Here is a 14,733-nt window from a genome sequence, read left to right on the forward strand (position 1 = left end):
AAGCACTTCAGTATGTTTCTGCTGGGATGGGGAGAAGAGGAAACTTGCACAGTTCCAGCGAACAGCTGTATGCTAAACAGCCATCTTACACACCTTCAGCCAAGCTCATCTTTTGACATTCTCCTAGCTGTTCTCTGATGGCAATGACCAAATCTGCTATCGTCTCTGAAGGGACACAACAACTGAGCTTCTTGTGGACAAGGTTGTGGAGCGTAAAAATATTGCCACTTTTGACACTGAACGAAAAGCCAAAGGACTTGGGCCTACAACAAGCATGGAAACGGAACGGTCCTACTAACTTGAGATGATCAGAGCTGAAGGAGGTTGGGGCAGACAAAGCTGAGGCAGAGTGGGTTCAGACAGGGAGGGAAAACAAGATAGCTTGCTGTAGACTTGCATGCCATCTTTTCTCTCATTTTTCACTCTTTCCAAAACATAATGTAGTTGCTATTAAAAAAAGACTTATAACTTTATTTCATATGGGCTTTAGCTATTAAAATATTTCCACAAAATATTCAGTAAGTATTAAAAATGAACATAGAACTAATTTATTAGAATCAATCAGAGCCTCCCTAGGCATATAACTCAGTGTAGACAGACAGGCACCATTATTCCTCAGTTTGATGCTGTACTGGTGCATTTCAACTGACTACCTAAGATCCTGAGTTCTCAACAGTGTAATCATTTAAAGATGTAACTACACTACGACCAAAGAATTACGAGAATAGGCAGTAGCATCAGAGTGTGCACCTAGGTCTTAAAGACACCTCAGGACAGTATCATTGATTAGTTCCAAAAGCAAGAACAATAAGGCCAAACAATTTCAAACTGTAAATGGGAGAAATAGTTGCATTACTTAAGGCTATGGATATTGGGTACGTACACTTTTAAGCACCTAGGATAATGAATACAGACATTTGTGCAAGGCAAAAATACTGAAAAGCTAGGATTACAAGAGGCTGGTTTTGACAAAACACTACCACACTTTCAACTGTTCTGCTTGTTCATATGTAAATACATACTGCATTTAAGTTTACAAGTGAAGTGAAAATACAGTGAAGTAGCAATGGTAACAGATCTGGTAGATGTAACTAATCCTTCCATTCTCAGATGGAAATGTTAACAAGGGGTAAAGAGGGTTTGTATAGCAGTGTTCAGAATGCAACTTGGGAGTGGAATAAGCAACTTCATTAAACAAAAAAAGAGAACAAGTAATCACACTGCATTTGTATTTAAAATTTCATAGTGATCCCTTCAACATCACAGGAATCTACCTATCAGGCATGACACAGTGCCCCCCACAGTTAACTCGGAATTACACCTGCCATATGCACATTGACATGATTATCTACTGCCTATAAAGTACACCCATATTTACTTGATATTGCAACATAATTTATAATAACTCCATACAGCTTGTTCAAGCCTGAGCTGCTCTACAAAAGACAGGATTTATCTGGTAGCCCTTGCAATTTAGGGTGCCTCAGTTACATAAATGTTTCACAAACGCTTTTTGAAATCCTGCAACTAGCACAATTTTCTGAAATAAAAGTTTTAATTACAATCTAAAATAACAGTAGAAACAATATCCATAGCAATACAAGTAAAAAAATGATTTGCCAGTTAAATTCTTTATACTGCTCAAATGTCAGTAGCAATATAGTATTTTAATTTTTTGAGAACTAATGGGTAAAATCTAGTTTATTAAAATAGTTATGGTAGTCTTTGAACAGGGCAAAATCTCGACTAGTCAGTGGAACAACAAAGGGGAGATATATTTAACCTCCATTTCATAATCATGTTACTCATTGCAGACAATTCGATAGCTATTTTCATTACAAAAATGTCTTTAATTCTGTTTCTCTGAAGGGCAGTTTTGAATCACAGTTCTGTATGCAACTTTAACGCTTTTGTTAAGCATGGAAGTTCTAGTTTCTGACACATTTCAACAAAAGATTTTACATACAATCCTTCCTAATCAAATTCATCTTTTCCCAGTACATCAACTAGAAATCAACGACCAACAATATACATATACTAAACCAACAAGGACCTTTTCCAAAATACAATCTTTGAAATATCTGCCTGCAAGCATACATCTCTCTCCTCAAGGTACATTTTGAAAATTATTTCAGACATGCAGTTTCTGCTTTGAAAGCTAAATGCATAATGCAACAAGCTGCCTCCAAATTTGCAGTCAGCACAAAGCTCATGGGTCACAGGGGAAGAAAAAATTCCTCTTATATAGGAGAGAGATGAAAAGGCAGAATCATGCTGGTGTGAACCAGAGTCAGCAGCAATAGGATTACAATTTCAGTGCATGTGCTGATTCCCAGAAAAAAAAAAAAGTACAAAACCCCTCTTTTTGTCCCCAGGATGCAAAAAGGAAGAGAGAGGAAGAGAGAGAAAGAGAGAGATATCTCTCTGAAAGCCAAATGAGCAAAACTGTGACAAGTTTCTGTTCATGCTGCAGTCAGGGTATCAGAGAAGCCAGTCATCTGTTCCCCCCTCATGTTATGGGTACTTTGGACCCGCTCTGAGATTTCCATCTGTCCAATTTCCTCATAGTTGGACCTTATTTTGAAATCCTGTGCCCACCACTTGCCACTTAGGAGTGCTGCAGTGTATCTGCCTGTTGCAGGCTGGCGCATACTGATATAAATCAGGATCAAAAACTGTTCAGGATCTTCTCCTAGGTGCTGGTTCATGCTCTCCTGGCCACACACCCCGAGCTCAGCAGGCAGGGTAGCTCCCAGTAGAGCTACAGATTGACATGCAGTGACAGACTCTTGTTTCCTGAGCGTCACCATCCAAATGCCCACCCTGGTCAGCACTCTTTATAAGCACATGTTATCCAATGGATTGTTTATGGTCCCACTTTCCACAAAGCTGTGCCTTCCTTTAACTGAGGTCTAAGCTCTGGTTCCTCAACAGAGGAGTTTTGTGAGCCTTTAGTGTACAACTTTCAAATTCAATGAAGTTATGCCAGCCTGTTATTCAAGGACCTGACCCCAAACCTACCTAGATGAAAACTGCTACTCATTAGTTAAGGACTGCAATTCACAAATCCAGTATGACAGCTAAAGGACCCCCCTCTCACAACAAGGTTTGATTGCGAGACCTCATTCCCAATAATTTACAGCACAACAAAAAGCATAAGCACCAAGCACATGTCAGGATCATATGAATAAATTTAAAGTTAAGCTCATTACTAGAATGATTTTTTATGAAACTAATTGCAATAATTTGAGTTGCCAAACCCTGATTTTGTATATCCATAGTTTTAAACCACGTGCTGAAGAGAAACCAGCACAGCTTTGTTTTCTGTCAGTTCCTCCCCAGGAGTGCTGGGCTGCACACTATTACTGGAAATAAAGCACAACAAATCATGCAACATGTAGAATGATCTGGAAAGCATTTGGCTAACCACGCACTTCAGAAGAGGCCCACTGCAAGCAGACAGTACATCACCACTCTGGAAAGCAGACAGTGGCATGATTCTAACTTTGGGCCCTACCTTCAGGGGAGTAGATCTAGGTAGATAGTTTGCCATTGTAAAGAGTTCAAAAACAGTAACATAGATGGAGACAGGTAAATGTGATACTATGTGCCCAGAGACTGTATTGCAGACAGAAATATCCCAGACACCTTAAAAGCAGTCATGTTGCTGCTGGAACGTGAATGCTTTTGAACGTAGAAAGGAATGGTGTAATTTCTATAAGCAGGAAAGGAGTTCAAGGAGCAGTGCTACCCCACATTTCACTGGAGTAAACAATACAATAACTACACTTAAATATCTTCAAATCAATTAGACTAGTTGCCATTTATGGTGATGAAATCAAACAAGTGGGTTATTTATTATAGCTTCAGTACTCTCTACCCTGTGGGTATTCACCACCTCTTAGAAGCAGCGTTGTAGTTGCTGCAACGTTTTAACAATGGTTCTCAGCCCTTCCTTTTACAAATGTGGCTAAAACTTGACATTGAAAGCTTAGGTCATTCACATATCCTTAGAGAAGCCCATCCTATTTAACCACAGAACAGTGTCTGCAAGACCAGCACTTCCATTAGCAGTCTTTGCAAGTAAATCTGGCATTATGCTGATGAGCTGCTGACTAAGAGTCTCTCCCACACCAGAACATTTTGCACTGGAGACGGAGAGGTCATCAAATGACAGCTGCTTTCACTGACACAATGCCCTTAAGTTGCTTCATTTTCCTTCTTTCTCAAGCAACGTCTTACAGCAGGGATGCCCAAAAGACTGCATAAAAGAGAATTCCCCTGACAGATGCCCCACCATTTAGCAGTTCTAAACTACTTTTCTGGATCCTCCTATTTCTGCTCATCTTTCTTCCAATGCTGCCTGGGGCAACCTCCCCAGCTGGCAATCCCTCGAAGATGAAAGCTTCCAAATTACAAATAATTACAAGTGTGCAACATAAGTCTGAAACATGTTTTAGAGTCTTGTCTGAAGAATAAGATTACAACAGGGAAAGCAGATAGCAAAGTCTATATGCAGGTTTTGTAAGTGCTATTATTTAATGTCTCAATAAACTACAAAACTTTGCTAAAGCAAATCCCCTAGAGGGGGTATGCCTACCAAGTAGAATAAGTATTTTTCAAGTAGTGACTGCTATTAATTGATTCATCATCATCTTCATTATTAAATAAAGATCTAGGAAAGCCATCCATATTTTTAAAAGACACTTTTGCCTGTCTATAGCTTGCATGGATTCAGACATCATTTTCTGCAAGTTTACATGAAACCTACGCCTTCATAGCAAAGCTTGTCTCTTCAGTGACAATCAGCACGCTTCCTAAATAATGTAACTGCCACCATGCTAGGATACACTATTTAGAAAGCAGATGCACAACTTAAAATAGAAAAACAACAACTAAATTGTCACAGAAGATATTTTACAGTAGACATAAATATAGCAAGCAAACAGAATCGTCATTGAATCGTCAAGGTTGGAAAAGACCCTTAAGATCATCGAGTCCAACCGTTAACCTATCACTGCCAAGTCCACCACTAAACCATGTCCCTAAGCACCACATCTACCCATCTTTTAAATACCTCCAGGGATGGAGACTCAACCACTTCCCTGGGCAGCCTGTTCCAGTGCTTGACCACCCTCTCAGTGAAGAAGTTTTTCCTAATATCCAACCTAAACTTCCCCTGGCGCAGCTTGAGGCCATTTCCTCTTGTCCTATCGCCTGTTACTAGGGAGAAGAGACCAACCCCCACCTTGCTACAACCTCCTTTCAGGTAGTTGTAGAGAGCAAGAAGGTCTCCCCTCAGCCTCCTCTTCTCCAGGCTAAACAACCCTAGTTGCCTCAGCCACTCCTCATAAGACTTGTGCTCCAGACCCTTCACCAGCTTCATTGCCCTCCTCTGGACACGCTCCAGCACCTCAATGTCCTTACTTGTATGAGGGGCCCAAAACTGAACACAGGACTCAAGGTGCGGCCTCACCAGTGCTGAATACAGGGGCACCATCACCTCCCTGGTCCTGCTGGCCACACTATTCCTGATACAGGCCAGGATGCCATTGGCCTTCTTGGCCACCTGAGCACACTGCTGGCTCATGGTCAGGTGGCTGTCAACCAACACCCCCAGGTCCTTTTCCACCAGGCAGCTCTCCAGCCACTCCTCCCCCAGTCTGTAGCGTTGCATGGGGTTGTTGTGACCGAAGTGCAGGCCCCGGCACTGAGCCTTGTTGAATGTCATACAGTTGGCCCTGGCCCAACGATCCCGCCTGTCCAGGTCCCTCTGTAGGGCCTTCCTATCCTCCAGCAGATCAACACTTCCACCCAACTTGGTGTCATCTGCAAACTTACTGAGTGTGCACTCAATCCCCGCCTCCAGATCATCAATGAAGATATTGAACAGCACTGAGCCCTGGGGAACACCACTCATGACCGGCCACCAACTGGATTTGACTCCGTTAACCACCACTCTCTGGGCTCAGCTGCAGATTTTACAGTCTCCCACTGATATGGTATTGGAATCAGGAACAAATACATATATGGAGCTCTTTTGGCATTCCTTCAAGATAAACAAATCCTATCATTTCCTATGCAAAAAAAAAAAAAACAAAACATCTCTGTTCTTACCATGAAGCGAACCCTGGCTCAACCCAATGACAAAATTCCTGTGTAAGTGAATTCAATGTTCTTTTAAACATCAAGATCTTAAGAACCTGCTTAAGCCTAGATCTCAAGCTTCAATGGACTGTCTTTTGTTTGTGAGCTTTGTATTTTAAGTTTTAACTATCTGCAATGCAGCAAACTCTTAGTAGCAGCTTTCTTTTGTCTCAATGTAAAAAATGCAGCTAAGAGTAAAAAAGAAAAATCTATGATATTTGAAAGAAAAAATATGAAGACTGTCAAATGCTTTTATATCATGTCTTTGACAAGCAATTTCTTGTTACAGTAATAAGCAGGACTTCTATATACATGAAGATATCTTTATCATATTCTCTGACACTTGCTTAAGGACATACTGGAATTTTAACACTTCATGCTTAGATAAAACACTTTGAATTTCTGTTCTGTTTCTTCCTGGAATGATTCAACAATACCAAGTTGCCTTTTGGTTTCCTCCATTATTAGACTAACCAAAGCTGCCACTGCATTCAGCCTGTGCCAGATGCCTCCATCCAGAGTTCCTGCTTAGTGCTGTAGAGCTCTTCAGCACCAATACGGCCGACATGTAAACATTCGCCTTACTTCACAAGAAGAGTACTTTTTTTTTTTAACACATTTACAATATGTGATTACTTTAAGGTTGAACAGAGCAAACCTTAAACATTTTATTTGCAAAGCATTTCCTGCATAGCATCACAGGGAGAACCTAGGGCTTCCCGTACCTATGAGAATGGTGGAAATCCACAATGAAATCCTGACCCAGTCAAAATCAGCAGCAAAACTCTCATCGATTTCAATGGAAGCAGAAATACCTGGACTGACTCTGGACAGCCTATGTAATGCAGGATAGAGTCCAACTTTGGTATACATTTTGTTAGAAACACCTTTGTCTCCAAGCAGAAAATATCACTAAGTCCCAAAGCTTCATCTGTGGAGTTTCAGTTATTAGCTGGGAGCTCAAGCTGAAGACCTGCATAGCAAAAATAATCTATAATAAGATAGCACAAGGAGAGAGTTCTTTTGTGGTCCACAAAAGAAAATACTTCAGAAACCGCTAGTGGCCTCCAGCCTACAAATTGGATCCATGATCTAATACGTTTTGTTGTTTCATTTCAATTTAAACATGCAACTTGTATTATATCAGAAAGCCTAAGGAAAGTTTTAATGATCCTATGCAGCGACTTCCCCCACCCCCGCAATCTCCTGGACAGAGACACAAGCAGAACTTTTAAGCAGGCATCAGTCATTGCCAGTGTTAACATAAGATTATATACAGGTCTGCCTACTTAGGAGGCTTTAAGACAAGAAATTAGTTCTGTTTCTCACGTATCCATCACGCTGGATCTTGGTGATACAGTTCAGTAGACACTTTCTTAAAAAGAGCAAATCTCATTTGTATTCTGTTAATCTCTCTTAGAACCCTTCAGAAGAAATATTACTTTAATTTTATACTTTCCTTGATTCTTCAAAAGCCTGTGGTAGCTCATGGAGAGTGGATGAAACCTAATGCCCATTAGCGGCAAACTCCCATAGGGTAAGTCCTCCTTCAGTTTTCCTCGAGTAAGACTCTTGCAGTGCAGCATGATTGTCCAATTACTATGAGAGCCCTATCCTTACTGCAAACAGAACAATGAAGTTTATTAATAGCCATTACTCATTTTCTACAGTGGTTGTGAGCAGGCAGAGTGCTGTTTGCCAAATGTGAGCAGCAGTAATAGTTTGTATCTATGCAGAGCTCATGTCAAATACTATGAAGAACGGGCTTCACGGGTGATCAGCAGTAGGTAGGATTAGCTTGTTTGTTAAAAAAGCCCAGCAATTTCAAATTACAGTAACAAAGCAGTCACTACTCAAATAAGTTTCCAGTAATTATGCAATTTAGACCCAAGAAGGATTAGAGTGCTTCATTATTGCCTCTTTTTACACTCCAAAGAGACAAATAGATTTTTTTCTTCTACTGAAGAGATTTAAGGAGCCTTTTAAAGTTTTAATACATCTAGCAAATTGAGCTGTACAGTAGATAAGAACTGTAGCATGCACTAATTTGGCTGATGTCAAAAGCAGTTAAATCTTTTGTCTCTATCAGTGAGAGAATGACTAACCAGTCCAGAACTAAAGCATCTTTCATATATTCAGGTGACATGTTAGCTAAAAATAATGTGTCACAGATAAACATTTGGCTTTAAGCATCGCAACAGTTAATGAAAAATACAATAAGTAAATCAGGAAAAGTGTTATTTTTCAACTTAGAAACAAGTTATTCCACTACTAAAAACGTGCACTAATTCTGCAATTAAATGCCCAACTTTTGGGCAAGCGGCTTCAGTATTCTGATATTGGCAAGCAGGTGTATCACTTAAAGGTTATGTATAACTCCATAGACTTTCTAAGGAGGGCTCTTCTCTTCGAAAGACCACCCTGACTCCAGCTGTTACTCCGCACAGTAACTGCGTATGTCACACAGGAGCACACTGCTTAGAAGTACCACAGGGGTGGTAGGTAGCAAGGGCGTACAGCGAGACCTGCCTTACTTTCAACCTTAGTCCTTATGTACCAGAAGGAAGAAAAAAAAAAAAAAAAAGAGCCCTTTCCTTTCTGAGACTCTCACCCAGCATCTTCAGAGACTGCATAAAAAGCTTTTCAAGAATAAAAACTAATATTCTTTAAGCTTTTTAAAGCACATCATCCACAAATACATGCAAACACAAGCTTGTCACGACAAAACTGTTCTTACGCATGTTATTTTTACTATTGATTTGGGATCCGATTCAGTGTACTTGTCCAGACAAAACACAAACCAGATCTTATGGCTTCAGGTGTTAAAGTTTGCAAAAGAAGGCTTAACATGGCTTATGGGCATTGATGTATTCGGACTTCTGCACACTTTGGCAATATTGATTTCTTCTATTCTTAGTATTTCAATACAAGTTCCCCTTATTCATGAGCACTAGGCCATTTCAACACTGTGGGTGTAATTCTGTTTAATCCAACTATGCTTTTAAATAATTTTTTCCTATTTAAGAGATCATCTCTAAAAATATAGAGTGGGGAAGAGGTGCCTTTTGATTTTTAAATAGAAAGGCTGCAGCATTAACATTTTTTAAGATTAAAACTGGTGAGAAGCTAGATCATTAAAAGACATTTTTGTTCTGCCTGATACACTGTCTAAAACACACTGGACAACTTTTTCTTTGAAAATATCACAGGCTGGAAGCGACAGAAGTGACACTGCTAATCTCCAGAGGAAAGGGAAATACACATAAGCCTGTCCTTCCCTTTCTTGTCTCTCAGTTCCAGCTGCTGGGTAAGTCCCATCAGAGGCACGGAGAAGAGAGCTTTCAAAAACATAACTGTCTAGAACTATAGGATCAATACAAAACAAGTCACCTCAAAATACCTGATCCTCTTGAAGCTGACTGCTAGGCCACTTACAGCACTTAAAATGAGATTCTCTGTTCATAGCACAGGTAGGCTTGGCCCAGCATCCCTGCTGTGATCCCCAGCCAGCATCCCCTCCCCAGGCACAGAACCCCAAAGGTCCTCCCGCAGCTTTGGGAAGCGGCTCTTGCTGCCACTGCAACCCCTCCCACAGCAAGGCGGGCAGCAGGTCTGAGCCACAGATCTAGATGTGCCATTCAGATTTCCACCAGGCTCTGGGTGATTCGCACCAAATCCCTTCTTCACACTCCCATGGGGATGGGGATGTGAAGTTCCTTTTCACTGCCTGCCTCTCCTTCCCTCATGCAAATTTTTCAAGGATTTGTAACTTAACTGACTCGTGAGGACACCTGCCATGGGAAGCAGCTTACGACCCATCATTTAGCATCCTTCCTTTTTCCCCTGTACTTACCTCCAAATGACAGGTTGCACAACAGCAATTTGCTGTTATTACTAGCATATAATCAGAGCACTAAACTCATAGGAAGGAGAAATTTAGGGAGAAAATCTGCTATCTCCAATTTCAGACCATCCATCGACTTATCCAGAAACACCACAGCAAATGAGCACTACAATACTCAAACAGAAAGCAAAGAGCTTTCCACAGGAGTTTGTTAGAGTACAAGCCCCTAAACTTGTAAAGGCACCTTTTTCTGAGCCCAGAGGCAGGGATGTCCTCCTGCCCACCCATGGCTGTAGCACAGTTACAGTTGGACAATCGTGTTTGTCTTAATTTGTGCCAGACATTAGCTATTTGGGAATTTAAGGAGGCAAGCTTCCCAAATCAAGCAGACAGAAACACCATTTCAGATCTTATTTATATTTCCTTAATGATATAACATAAAGCCTCTCAGCAGCTTGCTTGTCTTGATATATTTAATAAGTTAACTCCCAAAATGATTTATTCCAATACAAAAATCAGAAGCCCAAAGAAGGGAAGTACATGATAAACTGGGCTGAGACTATGAGAAGCACAGGTGAAAATGGACTTTAATTACTTTTTTCCCCCTACAGGTCAGAAAATCCATTTTCCTTGTTTAAAAATCTATTCCAGTCTTCACCACAAACTAAGAATAGGCAATTGGATGTAAATACTATCAAGTGTTTAAGCTAGAAATAAGAGATGGTACATTTTTGCTTGCTTTCATCATTCCAAAATTACTGCATGTGGTCACAGTGATCTCTTGTGCTCACACTCACACATAACATCAGTATCAGACTTGTCTTTTCTCAGAAAAGAATCTGAAAGAAAGGGAAAAATTCCTTTCTGATAGACATACACAAGGAACTGTTTCCAAAGGGGGAAAGGCTTCAAGAACAACAGTGGAGGTAGACAAAAAGTATCAGGATGAGGAAGAAACTGCTGCAGATGAGATTATATTTTCATTTATAGATCCATTTTCTACAGCATGGTTATAGCAGAGAATGCAATTAGCCCACAGCAAAATTCTAATCCATAATTTGGAGCAATTCGCCGAGACCTTGCATGTAGACCTCTTTTCTCATATAAGGCAAGCAATGCTTTTGAGATAATAAGGTGGGTAAACCAGACTGAATTGCAGACAATTTCTTTCAAATCATAACCCAGACACCATTTTTGCATGTGTTCATATAGAAGTGTGTATATGTGTCTGTACACACAAAATACAGCCCTCCTAGTCCATCCATTAGCATGCAAGAAAATGGCGGGACTTGTGTCAGAATCCTGTCTGGTCAACAATTGGGGTGTTAAATACAAGGTGGAATCTAGAACTTACGGCATGGTAGTTGAAAGTGGCCAGATCTTTCTCCACCATTGCATTATTTTATTTTAATCTGGCAGCATTTCTTCAACTCCATTTTCTTTATTCTGGATAAAATTCTTTTTCCTGTGAAATCTACCTTTCAAATACAACTTCTTACTGCCTTCCTGAGGAACCTCTACCCTTGCTGAGGCTAACTTATATTAAACACACATGAAGTTTTAGCACAATTTGGCCCCGACACACTTGTCTCCAAATTATTATTATTTTGGGATAAGATACTTGGGAATGTGCAAATTTTAAGGTGCAAAGGCAGAGAAGAGTTGTGCTTCTGCATATTTCATATCAGTCTATGACCAGAGATAACTGGTTTCTTATGCCATGCTGTTCCCATGGCACGTCAAAGCACATCCAATCAATGTGTCCAACTTCTTTGCAGAAGAGCACTCGCCACACTCAGTAGCAGAGTATGGAAACAAAAATGGAAGAATGATTTTCTTTTTCCATGAACAGCATCTGTGCTAAAGATTGTCCTAATTTACAAACTGACAAGTTTCTTCGCAGAATACATTGCCAAAATCAATTACCAACATGTCAAAATTGATTTAGGATTTAGTTACGTGCTATTTATTGTTTCTGTAGTTTTCACAGTCTTATCCTAGTGGAGGAGTATTTTTCCACATTGAACTAATCTGCAAGATTCAGCAGTAGCACAACTTTTTCCAGTTGCACTACACAATTCGCGCCCCCCACCTGAGAAGTTGTATGGCACACATCAGCTTTGACCAATTCTTTAAAAGCACTTACAAGTTTACAACAACATTGGTTGCGCTCACATGATTCGTTACCTTGCTTTTAACCTTGGTAACAAAACCCAAGTTTTAATTCCTCATGACTTGAGATAAAGCAGACATAAAAATCTCTAAGTTGGTGTATCACTGAACTGCTGCCCTATCTGGAAATCAGGAGCTCAGAAACTCCTTTTCACAGCTATAATCAAGCATTTAAATAGTAATTTATCATGCATTTATTAGCTATGCAGCTGCATATTTAGCAAGATAATGATATCACAGTAAAATGAAACCACAGTAACATATTCAACACCTGTATTTGTCTTGAGACAGTAAACAAGATTGCTAATTTTTTGAACCCAAGAGATTTTCTTGATTAAATAAAATGTAAATTAGGCAATCTACCATAAAGTTGATAAGTCCTTTTTAATTAAAGCCTTTTAATTTTAAGTTTGAATGGACACAATTTGGTTTATTGTTTAGTACCATAAATAGGGAGGCAGAGTACCTAATTTGTTTTTCTAATACCTGCTTTGCTTTTCAGCTCTAGAGAAATTTCAAACACACTGTGCTATCTTTCTTACCTTCCTGATTGAAAGCTTTTCCACCTGCTGTATCACATAGTGAACTATGTCAGCAGGTACGATTATAAGTGACACTGGTCTGGATGTATCAGATCAAAAGCTCTGTTACACTCAAAGGACACCTCAGGCATAAAAATAGCAACACTGGGTCTTCCAAAAGCCTGGCTAGCATAATACCCTGTTTCTGAGAGTACCCTAAAGCAGACATCAGCAAGAAGGGTACGAGCAAGCCAAGCATACACAAGGACTTTTTTTCCGAGCAGCCTCCTCAGTGCCAGACAGCAGGTAACAGCGGTGCACTCCATGTTATCTGGCTCATTCCACCCCACTCCATTTCTCAACCTGGGCCTGGGAGCTTTAATAAGCTTGACCAGGCTACCATTTTATGAAAACAAAAGTGTGGTACAAATCTCCTCACTCTACCAGCTTAAAACCGGGCACCGTGTTATTAATTTACATTTGACCCACTCTGATAAAGTTGTTAGGAACATTCACTTAGAAGTCCACATATTCACAAACTATGAAAAAATTTAGTACTTTAAGGAAACAGTGTCACTGTTCATAAGGTTTCACAACACAAGCTATTTACTTTCACCATTTTTTGCTAGCTTGTATGCTAAACCCATCATTTCCACACTTCCCGTCCTGTTCAGACAGTCATACAGTTCAGAAACAAAGGCTATTCCCACTTCTAACAGTGACATTCCTATGTAACATACCAAAACACATAAAAAGACTGCAAAGCCTCTGGGTAGTAGTGATTGAAGAGTTTAACTGTAAAGGCATAAGGGCATCATAATTCAGGAATTCAGAGGGCAAGCTACATGAGATTTCTTAGATAACTGAGAGTGACCCATAATTTACTAGCAGCCATAGGAAATTCTACTATCCACATGGCTTTGAGAGCAAGAAATCAAGTCAGCTGTACATGAACTAATTTTTTCAGCCTTCAAAGCAAATAAAAAATCCCATCTATGAGATAATTGTATTATTTCTGACAGTGAATGTTTGATACATATATGAATGAAATACTTGGACAAATGGTAAATATCAGCAGTTGACTTTTTTCCTTCTGTAAAAAAAATTACACTTTCTGCTTAGATACTAGTTTTGATTTTCCTATAAGTGTTATGAGTACTTTTTTAAAGAATACCCAACGTTTTTACTGTGATACACCACACATCTTTGCAGGTGCAGAGCACCTTTTCATAGTCTGTAACAACTACCTGACACAGCAGTGCCATTAGTATTTGTGCTGAAGTTCAGCTTCATTTGGCACCTCCAGAGCAATACACAGATTCCCAGGAATAATAACTGGGAGAGGAGGAAAAAAAAACGCTTCTGTTTGCAACTCTGCTTGCAAGGGCCAGCAGGCCAAGAGATGCTGCTCTCAGGAGAGTGCCTGGTAAAAACCACAGATTTCTATATTAACTCTGTAGGTCATAAGTTCAGTTCAAACTCTGAAAGAGAATTTAAACCAAGGCATTTGCTAGTAGCTAAAATAATTTTTAACAGTTCATCTGTTTTCTGTACTCTATTTCTGCTGCATTTCTTTGAATACTACATATCTACAGTTGCCAACTATTATAAACCATAAAGCCTTCTTGTTACAACTAGCTTCAAGCTGAAAACAAAATTAAAATCTCATCCAATAAAGCTCTGATAATAGCAGGCCCACTGTTTTTATGAGTAAAATGAAAAAGCTATATTCATATCGCAAAGCTGTCAGAGACCAAACAGGGTAAGCACCATTATGCTAGGCTCTGCACTAACACAACACAAGTCTCTGCACTAAAGAGCTGACAAGTTGAAATCATTTTAGGTAATGTTTCTAGAAGTTTGGGGCACAGAGTCCCAGAGACTGGAGGAACTAGAGATAGTGCAGAGGGAAACAAGGGAGAGAAGTCAAGTGAATCCACTGTTAATGCACAGGCTAACAGCAAGCAGAATCCACCTGGGAGACAGTTTTCAGGGAAAATACTTCAGTGAACACTGATCTAGAGCTACCGTAAGATGCAAAACTAATAC

General features: G+C 39.9%; 1 protein-coding gene across 1 annotated transcript in view; it reads right to left on the bottom strand.

Moving 5' to 3' along the window:
- HHAT (hedgehog acyltransferase) overlaps positions 1 to 14,733 on the bottom strand; it is a 161,468-nt gene that overhangs the window by 124,267 nt on the left and 22,468 nt on the right. The window lies entirely within an intron of this gene.

Source organism: Platalea leucorodia (assembly GCF_965183815.1).
Source record: "Platalea leucorodia genome assembly, chromosome: 3".
Lineage (NCBI taxonomy): Eukaryota > Metazoa > Chordata > Aves > Pelecaniformes > Threskiornithidae > Platalea > Platalea leucorodia.